This window comes from Trachypithecus francoisi, unplaced genomic scaffold (genome assembly GCF_009764315.1).
Source record: "Trachypithecus francoisi isolate TF-2019V2 unplaced genomic scaffold, Tfra_2.0 Lachesis_group21, whole genome shotgun sequence".
NCBI classification, from domain to species: Eukaryota; Metazoa; Chordata; class Mammalia; order Primates; family Cercopithecidae; genus Trachypithecus; species Trachypithecus francoisi.
Window position 1 is genome coordinate 17,463,054 of NW_022681467.1, and position 13,185 is coordinate 17,476,238.

A 13,185-nucleotide genomic window follows, 5' to 3' on the forward strand; every position below is an offset into this window, starting at 1 on the left:
GTAGCTTCTGTATTTCTGACATTAATTTTGCCACTCTCTTATTAGCAAACGTGAATATTACACTATGTTCTGCTGATAAATGACAGTCATAAGTTCAAAATGTATATCATTTTCCAGTGTCAGATGACAAAGATAAGACAATTGTGAAGGAAGGACTAGTGGGTAAAAAGAAGTTATATTAAAAGTTGGAAAAACAAAGAAGGAAACCAGAAACAGCAGCAGCAATTTCGCAGGGGAAAATAATTAGGCTTTAAAGAGATGAATAGTCAAGGAACCAAGGAGGGAAGAAACATCTTAATTAGTACGAAATGTAGATGAAAAGAAAACTACAACGTAAAAAAGACTTGAAACATAAAATATTGCCAGGTAAAATTGAAAAGAAAAAAAAGAAGAAGAATAGGCCAGGTGCAGTGGCTCGCACCTGTAATCCCAGCACTTTGGGAGGCAGAGGTAGAGGATTTCTTAAGCCCAGGAGTTTGAGACCAGATTGGCCAACATAGTAAGACTCTGTCTCTACAAAAATTTTTTAAAAATTAGGTAGCCATGGTGGTACGTGCCCTTGGTCCTAGCTACTAGGGAGGCTGAGGGAGAAGGATTCCTTGAGGCAGGGAGGTTGAGGCTGAAGTGAGCCATGACCATGCCACTGAACTCCAAGCTCGGCAACAGTGAGACCCTGTCTCCAGAAAAGAAAAAAATAAAAAATAAAAAAAACAAGAAGCAGCAGCAGCAGCAAAACCAAGCCAAGAAAGAAAGGAGGGTTGTTTATTTTTTTGTAATTATTTAATATAACATTTAAAAAATGAGATATACCAATATGTGGTAATTTGTGACAGGGGAGAATCCGTTTTTTAAATAAATATTCTCATCTTATTTGGTGGATAAATATCCAACTCCAGGGAAATAGAAATCAGTGGTCAGTTCTTCAGCACTGTAGAGGTCACAGCCTGAAGGCTTCACTGAAGGTGGCAGCTGGGAAGTGAATTTGGGGTGTGGAACATGGAACCCCTGAATAGTCACCTTGCATGGCAAAGGGGGCTTTGTAGACATGATTAGATTAAGGATCCTGAGATAGAGAAGTGACTCTGTATTATCTGAGTGGGCTCAGTGTAATCACAAAAATCCTTTAAAAATGAAAGGCAGAGGAAGAAGGATCAAAGAAAGACATGTGACAATAGAAACAGAGGTCAGAGCGATTCAGCCATAGTTATGGGATGTGCATAACTTCAAGAAGCTGGACAAGGCAAGGAATACATCGTCTCCCCCAGAACCTCCAGAAAAAAACACAGTCCTGCAGACCTATTTGACTATCAATGTCAAGAAGTATAAGATAATAAATTTGTGTTTTAAGTCACAAAGTTTACAGCAGTTTGTTACAGCAGCAACAACAGGAAACTAATTCAGGTGTCTCAGGGATGCTGAGTGGAACTGGAGAGCGTGTGTCTCCTCTAAAGGAAGAACACAAGTCTGCATTTTGCCAGATCCTCTAATTTATTAGGAGATGAGGTAAATCTGTTTGCATAAAGTTGGCAACTAGTAACACTGTGCAGGATGAAAAAGTATTTTCAAAACATGGACTGCTGTTCTTTATTTTCTTATTGGGTAGGTCCAATCATGTGATGCATCTAACTAAGGACATAGGATGGATAAAACAATGCAATGTCTTTTACTGGCTCAACGCTACACCCCAGACCACAGACAACATCAAAGCTTTGCAAGGCCAACCAAGAGTTCAGCTGTTGACAGAGCTCCTACATTTACAGCCAGGAGGCACTGCAAGCAAAGCAAAGTTCATCATCTGCTCCCAAGTCTTTGGAAACTGAACCTCAGAGTGAGATTTTTCTTATATTCTAGATCATGGATGGGGTCAGCCTACTCTACAGAGTCATTCTATAAAATGAAATTATTTTAGAAAAACAATTTGCTCTTTGCAGATGAAAGGAATTATTAAAGTGCCAAACATTATTACTGAAACATGGCCAGACACATAGAATTAACTTTTAAAAACAAAGACAAAAACAAAACAGAAAACCCCAAATTATTTTGCCTTAATATAATCCTTCTGTTAATTCTGTTCTTAGAGTAAGCTGACAGGGGAAGGGGAAAATGAGGTTTATCATGTTTGCAGAGACAGTGGCCTCTCTTAACATTCAGGCACTCAGCCAACAATATTTATTAAATGACAGCTTTCAAAACACTGAACAAGAAAAGGTTGATGGAAATGCAAAATAGGTGTTAAGATAGTGTTTCTGCACAGAGGACTTTACATTGTCACTGGGAAGACATGCGAAGACTAATAAATAAAATATAATTAGAGAGTAATTAACAGTCTTTATCTACACAGGAGAGTAACACCAAAAGGTTTATAAGCCAATGCAACATGCACTTAGAAAAGGGAGAGATGGTCAGGGATTTGACTTATAGCAGTGAGGAAAGCTTCAGCAAGGTTAGGTTTTATGCTGAATCTTCAAGGATAGGTAGGATGTATGTAGAGAATGAGTAAGATATTCCACTCAACAGGGAATTGGCTTGGTGACTTCTCTCTTATTATGGAATCTTAAGTTTTAGTTGAAGCTGAAAACATACTAAAACCGGCATAAATGGTGGTCCTTTGTTATATGATGCATTTATAACCAATGCAAGCACTCTGCCAAATATGGAAGATCAATTGATATTTCTTTCTATTCCATTAAGGCTTAAAACTATGAGAAGGGGGAAATAGTCACTATTTCCCACAATTCTCCACTTACATAATACACAACTGCATAAACAAATGCAGATAATATGCTTCTGCTGCCTCCAATTACATCATCAGATGAAATATTTAAAGTACAAGTCTCAGATACTGTTGTAACCCAGTAGAATGATGTTTAAATTTATAACCTGAATTTATTTTTCTTGAAACATGGTTCTCTGAGTTATTTTTTTACCAAAACTGACTTCAGCAAGTGTTTGCAAAACTTGCTCTGTCCTTTCCTCTCAGAGAAAAGCAACTATCAATTAAGTAGCTTGGAAAACAAGATTAGAGTAAATATGCACATACAGATTCTTGTTGTTCTGGCCTACAGGTTGTCAACTGTACATTAGCCCTAACAAAATACAGTCTCTGGTTTTAATTTTTGAATAGATAGCTGCTGAATATTTGTGCAGTTTGGTTCTAAGGATCGCATACTATACTTTTTAAAACTACTGGAATATTTCCTTGCATTCTTTTGTGAGCAAGAAAATATAAACTGTCTATTAAATGATGTTCCTTTGAAAATCACTGTATATTTCTTTGTAACATTCAGAAGGGGGACTGTAAAAGAAGCTTCTGAGCACCTACCATATGATATGTAACTGCAAGTTATATAATGTGGATTTCTTGCAGAAAATACCTGAATAAACCCATTGTTTATAAATCATATTCATGAAAAAAAAAAACAAAAACTAAATATGTCACGGTGTGAATAAGAGCTTAAGGAGCTGTGTGAGTTTTCAGAGATGAGTCTCATATTCCACTGAAGTAGTGACTTGTGAAAAGGAGCAAACCAATATTGGGAGTTTCGTGGTACCTTCAAAGAACTCAATGTGAGCGCTTTACAGCCCCTAAACAACTTCATGGTGCTGGTATAACTCACTTCATGGTGCTGGTATCACTCACTTTTGACCATATCCCTGCTGCTATGTTAGATATTCAAAAACTGCTTCTTCATGACCAAAGAGATTGTGGTACATTTTAACTTTCTGCCCCCAGACCCTTTTGAGAGTCCAGCAATTCAGACAATTAGCTTTCTGGATAGCTGAGGTTTTACCGGTTCTGTGAACCCACATCAGGGGAGATCCAAATCAACTCCAGTCCTTGTTAGGTACCTAAAGGTAAAGCTGACTGAAACTACTGCCCACAAACATGGAGTTACGATTATTACAAGGACAGAGCTTTCTGTTTCTGAAGAAGCAGTGTGAACCAACTTACATTTCAGGCTAAACGATGAAGTGACTGCATCCTCAAACACAATCTTCATAGGAGACAGCTGCCTGAAAGAGGGATTCTTTTCTCTATACCCAGAGAAACCAGATGTGTCAGCCCAAAGAACCTCTCAGAACGTGGTTTACCTCCATGTCTTTGCGTCTCTATTTACGTCATCTCACCAGCCATCTCATAAAACGTGCTAAGAATCAATAAAGTCATTGGAAAACATCTGTACCAAGTAAAAAACTGATAATCTAAGCTGCTGCTGTTAAAACTTTAGTTCTGTCAGAAATAAGAATACCACATATTAGTCCTAACAAACTAAACATTAGTTTGTAAGAAAGTGTTGTACAACATGTATTTCTAAGTATGAAAGTAACCTGCATGAAATAAAACTGATCAAAGCACAATGTTGAAGAAATAAACTAACCACAAATCACTTGCAATCAGTAAATCCTTCTTTGGGGAGACTCAATAAAGAACAAAGATTGGGGAAGGAATGCAGGAACTTTCTCCGGTGATGGTAATGTTCTATGTCTTGCCAGGACTGATTGATCTGGGTGCATCCATTTGTTGAAAGTTCAAGCTATGTACAAGTAAAGATGTGTGCATTTCATCGAATAGAAATTTCGTATGAAAAACTGATAAGAAATATTGAACTCCAGTTAATAATAAGCATGCTGGAATATACAAACTATGCCTGCAGTTTATTTTTAAATGCATCAAAAATAAGACAGCGAAAGACAGAGAGATAAGTGGATGGACAGACAGCTAATAAAGGCAATAAAGTGTTAATGGTAGAATCTAGGTGGTGAATATACAGTTGTTCGTTGTAAAATTCTTTCAAATTACTATATGTTTGAAATTTTTATAAACAATGTTGTGGAGGAAAGTACAATGGGAAAGGAATCACTGAAGAATTTGGAGTATCACACCAGCACCCCACTGCCCACTTCCTTCCCTTGAAGAGTTCAATTCACATAGTCTAGAACTCTAGCAAAGTATCTATCTATTCATTTATTAATTTATGAGACAGAGTCTTGCTCCGTCATCCAGGCTGGAGCATAGTGGCACGGTCTTGGCTTACTGCAACCTCTGCCTCCCGGTTTCAAGCGATTCTCCTGCCTCAGCCTCCACAGTAGATGGGATTACAGGTGTGCACCACACCACACTGGGCTAAATTTTTTTTTTCTTTTGTAGAGATGGGGTTTCACCATGTTAGCCAGGCTGGTCTCAAACTCCTGACCTCAAGTAATCCTCCTGCTCCGGCCTCCCAAAGTGCTGGAATTACAGGCTGGAAAGTATTTACACTGAAAACTCAAGGCACATATCTCACAAGCTGAGACGTGGAAGGTTTTTACAAAAATCAACTGCCCAAAACTGTATTATTAAATTGGAAAATTGTGTGTAACTGAGAGGAAGGAAGCAGTTCCTCACAAAGAAAGTTTCTATATCTAAATTCACAGGGAACTAAAGTGGAGCACCGGCAAGCCAGATTGGACAGAGGACGCCACAGAAGACTCAGGTTCAAGAGGCAAATCAAACTCAATGCATTTAAAAGGCTCCTGATTGGCAGGACATGAGGGCAGACAGGAGAAGAGGATGAGCCCTTGGTGGTTGCAGCAACCGCAAAGGGAGATGAACTGACAGGCAGGAGCTGGGGCTACCAAGGATAACGAGTCCTGGAAAAGACTGCTGTGGAAGTTCAGCAGAGGTGACAACCCCACACATTTCTTCCAGAGAAAACAACAGACCACACATCATCAGTTATATCAGCCGTGAAGGGGCCAGTGTCTCCAGCTAGTCGATTCCCCTCAATTACATCTCAGTCATGAGCTTCACCAACTGACTGCCTGCTATGGATAGACAATGTCCATTAAGTGAAAAACAATGACCTGAGCAGTTATTTGATATCTGGTGGTGCAGTTCCTCGCTAGTCAAAGTGTGGTCCCTGAAACGGTGGCATCAGCAGCACCTGGGAGCCTGTTAGCAATGTCGAATCTCAGGCCTCACCCCATACCTGCTGTGGTACAATATGCAGTTAACAAATTGACAAATGATTCTCACACACATTAAAGAGTGGAAAGCAGTGGAGTGATCGGACGACAAGCCCATAGACCGAGTCTCAATTACTTGGGTCTTCTCAACAGCAGCTTCATCAACAGCATTATCTTCAGAGAAGACAGGTGCAGGTAAACAGGTAAGCCATATTAAGCCTTGCACACGTTGTCTCCTGGAAGCACCTTCTCCTGCTCTATAATGCTTCAGTTCTAGCCTCCATTTGTATAAGAGAACTTACCCCAAAGCCCCCGGAGAGTCTATAAAAATAAAACACAGTGGAACTTGTGTTGAAAATTTGGAAAGTTTCATATGCTTTAATGTGTCTGGAAATATTCTCCGTATCTTTGGAGAGTGGTCACTTTGCATGTAATTGCTCTTTAACGTAAGAAGCCAATAAAGTGTTTTTTTTTTCCAACAGGTAATAACTATCAAAGGAATTCTTAGGCCACTGTCTCTGTTTAAGCTATAAAAGACAGCTGTGAAAGTTCTTCACGCACCCTTAAAAATAGCCACAGAATGTTGCATATGATATGCATATGTATAAATGTATACATATGTATACGTATACATGTATAAATCTGTCGAAAATAAGTTTATTTTAATGGTCATGCTTTGTTTACTTCAGTCATTACAATTAAGATTGTTTATGCTCAAATATCTGTGGCTAGTCATGGTTTCACCTTTTATTTCATAACTACATGTGTGTTTAAAGCATGCCTAACTAAAAAAAAAAGTATGCAACTATGAAATATTTTTCTAAAGCCATTTGAAGCCAATTATTCTGTACTAACTACAAGTTTCATACTTCTGCATCACTCCTCTGTCCATGAACATGTGCATATTATATGAAAAAATGGGTTTTAGAAACATAATTACCAAATACACAAACCAACTTTCTTTGTTTTTATTTTTTACTCTGATTTCAGAAAGGAATTTTACATAATGGCTGATTAACTTTCTAAGACAATGAATAAGTACATGTTCATGTTCAAAGTATATTTTTATTCTCACTTCTTATTCAGGAAAAGAGACTTGAAAATAATCATTTTTGCCTATCTGAATATGGTTGAACAAAAAAACTGGCAATCAAAACAAAATATTGAAATATGTCCCATATTTTCATTACTAATTATGAAAAATAAAAATGAATTAGCTTTTTAAAATGTATGCCTTATAAAAAATGTTTAACATCATCTGTGCTTCGTCACATTATATTTAAGTATTCACAGAAAGTATTATCAAGAGACTGGGTCGTTTTTTAATAGACCTTATTTCCTAGAGCAGTTTTATGTTCATAGCTAAATTGAGCAGAAGGTACAGAGATTTCCCATATATCCCCTGTCCCCATACACAACTAATTTTTAAAATATGGAGTGTGATAAATAAAACACACCAAGAAATCCTACCAGCCAAGCAAATCATACTTCTACATGTCTTATGGAAAACTCTATTTGAGTTACAGTTAGGTTTAGGAAAATTTTATAAAAAGAGACATTAAAATAAATATCTAATTGATGCCAAAATTAGCACAAAATCATAGTGTCTAATATACTTTGTTGGCAAAATTTTGTCTTCAATTTCTTTCTTGTAAGAAAGTCTAAAGAAAAAAGTAATAATTAATAAATATAACAATTTTCATGAAAAGTTTGGCTGCTCTAAGCAATACAGTATTTTCTATAACTAAATACAACTATATCTGCTTACTTTCAGGGACCATGAAAATAAAACTGTGATAACCCTCTACAAGCAATAGAAACCATAAATTCATCAAAACTGTTCCCCCTATATAAATCTGAACTGCTATGCCTAAAGCTATTTTTCAGTATGCTTTCTTACCTGAAAAAGAGTCAGTAGGATTTCAACCTCACTCAGTCAGAAACAGGCACTGGAGAGCACGCCTGAGGCAGGTGGAGAACTTCAGAGGCAATCACAGGTCTAGATAAGCTCGCTCCTTCCAGAACAGGAAGGGGTAGGAGCCTCGGGATGAATGAATCGGAGCAGCCAGGGACTATAACGCTGGTCCTCTGACGCAGACTCCCACCCCTCTGCTACAAAGTGAGAGGCTGGGCAAACAGTGCCCACAGCCACAACAAAATATCCAGACAGAATGGCTGAGAGAGACTCTTTCAACTACCCTAAGCAGAACAACAAATACAGCAAACGCTTGTCACAGGCATACTGCTGAGGAACACTGCCCGGGAATGAGTAAGAGGCCCCAAACATAACAAGAAGAGCCATCTGATCAGAGGTTGGGTGTTTGTTTATAATAGGAAGAGTAAAATTGGAAGCCCACACCTGAACTCTTTCTTAAAACAAACTTTGTTTTTTTCTATACTGAAGGGCACAAAAAATTCAAGATATAAACTGAAAGAAAGGCACAACTGATTGCCCACAATTCAGGAAATGTAGTAACTTGGTTATAATATTTTCATAATCTTTATTCCCACCTCCCCAATCGGGCTGGCACCTTTTCCATATTTTTCTCCTTTATAATACCTGCAGAGTTCAAGAAATGAAATAAAACTTCAAAATTTTTAAGTTACAAGTAACACTGATATAAAGAAAAATTAAGAACTAATGTCTAAAATGAGATCTAGAGATTCTCTCCCTTGCACAGACAGTAAAATGATGAGACTTTTGTCCTGTTGGTGTAGCTCAAGAGGATTTTAATTCTACATCAAAGTAACACACTAACACACACACACACACACACACACACACACACACATATCCCCCCAGGTTTACCCATCCATCTGTGACAGCATTACAATAAAAAATTTGGCATTTCCCAAAATGCTCACAGAATGGAAAATGTTCTGCAAAACAAGGTTCCAGGATGAAGTTTTAGGATGGCCAATCTACACTAATATAAATGGAATTCTATACTGTAGGATTTCTCAAAGTTTTTACTATGCTTATATTCATTACAAATCTGTTAGAAGAGATTTTATGCTGTGTCTCCCACATTTAGTTAATCGTAGGACCCTTTATTTGAGAGGCATCCAGAAAGAACTGTATTTTGTGAGAAAGATTTGGGAAATGCTAAAAACTCCAGATTTCATTTCCCAATTTTTAATCCACGCAACTGACATTGTGACAAGTTTCCAATGCATTTAGTAAAATCATTAAATTATTACGCTCCGCATCTGTCCCAACTTGTACTACTATCTCTAAAAATTACAGTGTGATCAGTACTAGATTTCACACTATTATAAAGCTTTCCCAAATTAAAGTATGGGGAATGGAAGCACACCCTACAGGTATTTAGTAGATATTTAGTAGATTCTTTGCATTACACTAGAAAATACAAGAAACAGCAAGGTTTGTGCCCTCAAGAAGCTGGACATTTTGTTTTGAAACTCGGCAGTTGCTATAGCGGGTATGTGCCTGTACTGTGGCCATCCATTTGCCCTCAAAAGCTGACTGTCAGACCTCAGAGATGAGCATTCAGCCAATATATCCTACAGAGTGGGCACCCAAGCCAAAACACTGATGCAGGCTAGAAGTAACCATAAAAAACACCACCCAAATGTAATCGTGTTTGCATGTATAAGTGCACATTTCAACCACTTTCGCACAGGCAGACTCAAGAGGAAGAAACTGAGTCAAGGCACCTCTAAAAAACCACGTGTAAAACCTGACTCCACCTCGAACGTTTCCATCAGTCTCCAGTCCTAGCATCCCGCAGTTCCCTCCACCTCCCTAAGCAATCTCCTGACAGTCTATTGTTCTTATTTATATTGAAGAGAGAGTTTTCAGGATAGAACCACCAGAATAGACAGCTGGTTCACAGCTACTCCACAAAGATAATTAAGTCAGCACTGCATATATTCATCCGCTTGACTACCAAAGAACAAACTACTTCACACAAGTTATTTTTCCCAACCATGCCCCCTGAGAGATTGAAATCTTTCTAAATTGAGTTATACTCTTCTAATGCTCCTAGAGAGAAAATATTTAATATAATTTTAAAATGTCTAGTTTATACAGATTCTAATCAGTCAACAGAATCATAACTAAAATATTGTATTTAAGAGATTGTCATATGATGAGAAAAATATTTTACTTAAAAAATGATTCAGAAGACATGGGATGGTTTGATGTTGGGCAAGTCGCTTAATTTCCCTGAGCCCCAGTTTCTTCGTCTGTAAAATAGCAATAAAATCACTCCCCTCATGAGGGTGCATGCAAATCAAAAAAGAAAAAAACAGAATCCAAAGCTTGGGGCAACTATTAGATACACATCATAATAACACTATAACATCTTGAGAAAATGTTCTTTCAGCCACCATTTACCGAAGGCCTGCCATGTGACAAAAAACAGGGAGCGAAACAGAGTCACTGTTTAATATGAAAACGATGCAGCTGTGTCTCATTATAATCAATGGCTATAGTCTGGGATGTCTTAAAAATTAATTGGTAAAGTAACACAAGTTTATTGAAAAAGTTCAGATCACAAAAGGAATGAAGTTAAAAGTAAAAATACCTTTCATCTTTTGTATTAATTAAAACCACTGCTTAGTTTTAAGTTTGCCTCTAATCACTTTTTTAAATGACTCATGCAAAATACGGTTTCCTTCCAATAAATGAACTCATTTCGTTTACATTATGATTTCTAATAAGAAGGTGATTCATCTTAATTCTATTATTTCAATTCATTATCCTTCCTGGTTTGGTATTTTCTTTTGTTCTGATGTTTGCAACGTAATTTACTTAAATATGAAATGGAGGCCAGTTACAGTATATAGAATGTAATAAAAATGTGATAAATCATGATCATGTAAAAGATAATAAGTAACATGATAAAGAGATTGGAAAAATGGAAGAAAATATGAATGTTCACTTTTAAAAATTTTCATATTTAGAACTCAACAGATACTGTCTAAAGTGAATACATCTACAAGCACAACATTTTATTATATTATTCCCATTTACAAAAATTTATTACCACAAAAAAGAAGAAACAGAATATAACCATAAATTATAGAAAGGGTAAACAAACATGGAGGATATTGTATACTCTATGAAAAAAACATGAAAGGAGAAACAAGCTCTGCTTCTCCAGGAACCCACCTGGGGCTTCAACCTCTCTGTTCCCAATTAGGGATTTTGGCCATAGCCTTGCAAAAAATCCACCAGCTGGGGAGCTAGGAGACACATATTTTGACTGTGCTCAGATTTGCTCAAAATTTGGCAGATATTCTTCAGAGGCTTAATATTTGGGCTTTAGCCATTCTCTACTTTTAGTGAAAAATTTCCCTCCACTTTTAGTTATTTTTTTCATCCTGGCAGTTTCAGAAAACAGAGTCGACATGTTTACTCAAGTTCCTTTAGCAGAAACCCATCTCCCAATTTAGTTTCTTATTATTTTCTACATTCTTTAGTTTTCTACCTCTCCACTACCCCTTCTAGCCATTTCTCCCTTTCCAATATCTTGGTACTAAAATCAGTGGCTGAGCCAGCTTCCTTGGCCTGCAAAAGAGAGCTGTGTGTATCTCTTCCCATCCCCAGGTTCAGTGATGTCAAATTGCTAGCTTAAAATTGGCCATGGTAAGAATATTTAATTGGCCATGGTAAGAATATTTATATAAGAAATTGACAAAAATGCAAATCAGCTCCACCCCACCAGTGGTTAAATGTTTACCAGCATACCCCTGGAAAGGTCTGTAAATTTAAAAAAACAGCTTTTTAGAATAATATGTAAAGTAAGACTAAAAACATTTTTACCGAGAATAAGAAAAGGCTTTTAAGCTTTTTTTTTTTAAATGAACTGGTACAGATGGCTGGATACTGCACCTCCACAAGATGCACTGGTATAATATATTTATTATTCACATTTACAAAAATGTATTACCACAAAAAAGGAAAAACACAACATACATGTAAATTATAGAAAGAAAAAAACATGGAGGATGTTGTATATTCTAGAAAACAAAACATCATTGATGAATGTAACTACTGTAGGACTAGTAAACACGAACGAAGGCTGTGTTTCCAGAGCAAATACCATCCTTTCCAATTCCCTTCAATATAAATAAACAGCATCTTTTCCCCTAGTAGCTCTGAATAGCATATTGAATCTGTTTGTTGACTCTCATTACCGAGGAGTTTAAGAAAGCACCAACATATTCATTCACCATGAAGTGACAGTTGAGAAAACTTTTTAGGTACAGGTATACCTCTGCCTCCTTCCTTCCTCTTGCCCAATACCCAAAACACACGCAAATCACCACACTTTTGCTTCCTTTTCCTCCAAAAGTCTATGGATTAAAGACAAAACAATGATGTAATAATGCCCCTGATCCTTTCAATCTTGCAAAAGATTGACTTTAAAGCTGACAACCTAGGATGCTGAGGGTAAAGTCAACTCATTGTTCCAGGGAACAAGGCACGAATTAGCGCAGAACATTATTTTAAAGCACGGTATGACATTCTAATAAACCCTGCCAATTCCGTCTGCCTGGGTCATCCACCCTAATGAATCATGAAACTAAAATATTTGACAGAAAGAAAAAAGAACATGCCAAAGAAATAAAGGAGATAAACTTAAATATCATACGAATTAATATTCTCATCAGTGTTCCTCCAGCTCTTCATGCTGGTTGCATTGAACATCTATTATAATATCAGTGACTATCGGCATTAATGCATTCTGCCAATAGTATTAGTGTTATTTAATTTTAGTTTATTAATAATTATCTTTTCATATCACAGAATGGAACCTCTGTTTTGATTCACCAGGTAACAAACACTCTTTTTCATAGAATCTAAAAACTGAAAAAGCAGTTATCTTTCAAGTTAGAATTCACAGAACAATAAAAATGCTTCATAAGTTCTTTTGTCTGCATATTTTATTCTACTCCAAGAAAAAAAATATACAAAGTCCAATACAAGCAATGCTGGGTATTATTCAGAAGACATAGCTTCATCTTTGTCTCCTCGAGTCAATAAAATAAAATTTATTTCACAGAATATGATTTGTGCACTGGCAATGGCTGCGATTTAAACTTTCCTATGAGCACCAAATACTGGTAAACAACAGCTCCTGGGTGGTAAAATCAACCAGACAGCACAACATGGTAGGTAGGAGCAGCGGACTGCACTCCAACAAACCTGGGGTGGCATCAGAGCAATTTGATTTTGAACAAGTTAACCTCTCTACTCTCCATTTTCTT

General features: G+C 36.9%; 1 protein-coding gene across 11 annotated transcripts in view; it reads right to left on the reverse strand.

Annotated features, from left to right (window-relative positions):
* Positions 1-13,185, reverse strand: part of PLCB4 (phospholipase C beta 4) — a 419,870-nt gene that overhangs the window by 308,812 nt on the left and 97,873 nt on the right. The window contains exon 1 of one of the 11 annotated variants that reach the window (XM_033185628.1): positions 7,847-8,197. The exons of the other annotated variants lie outside the window; for them this stretch is intronic. The gene's annotated coding sequence lies outside the window, so the exon portion shown is untranslated. Of the gene's footprint in view, positions 1-7,846; positions 8,198-13,185 lie in introns of those variants that run through there. 11 annotated transcript variants of the gene reach the window in all.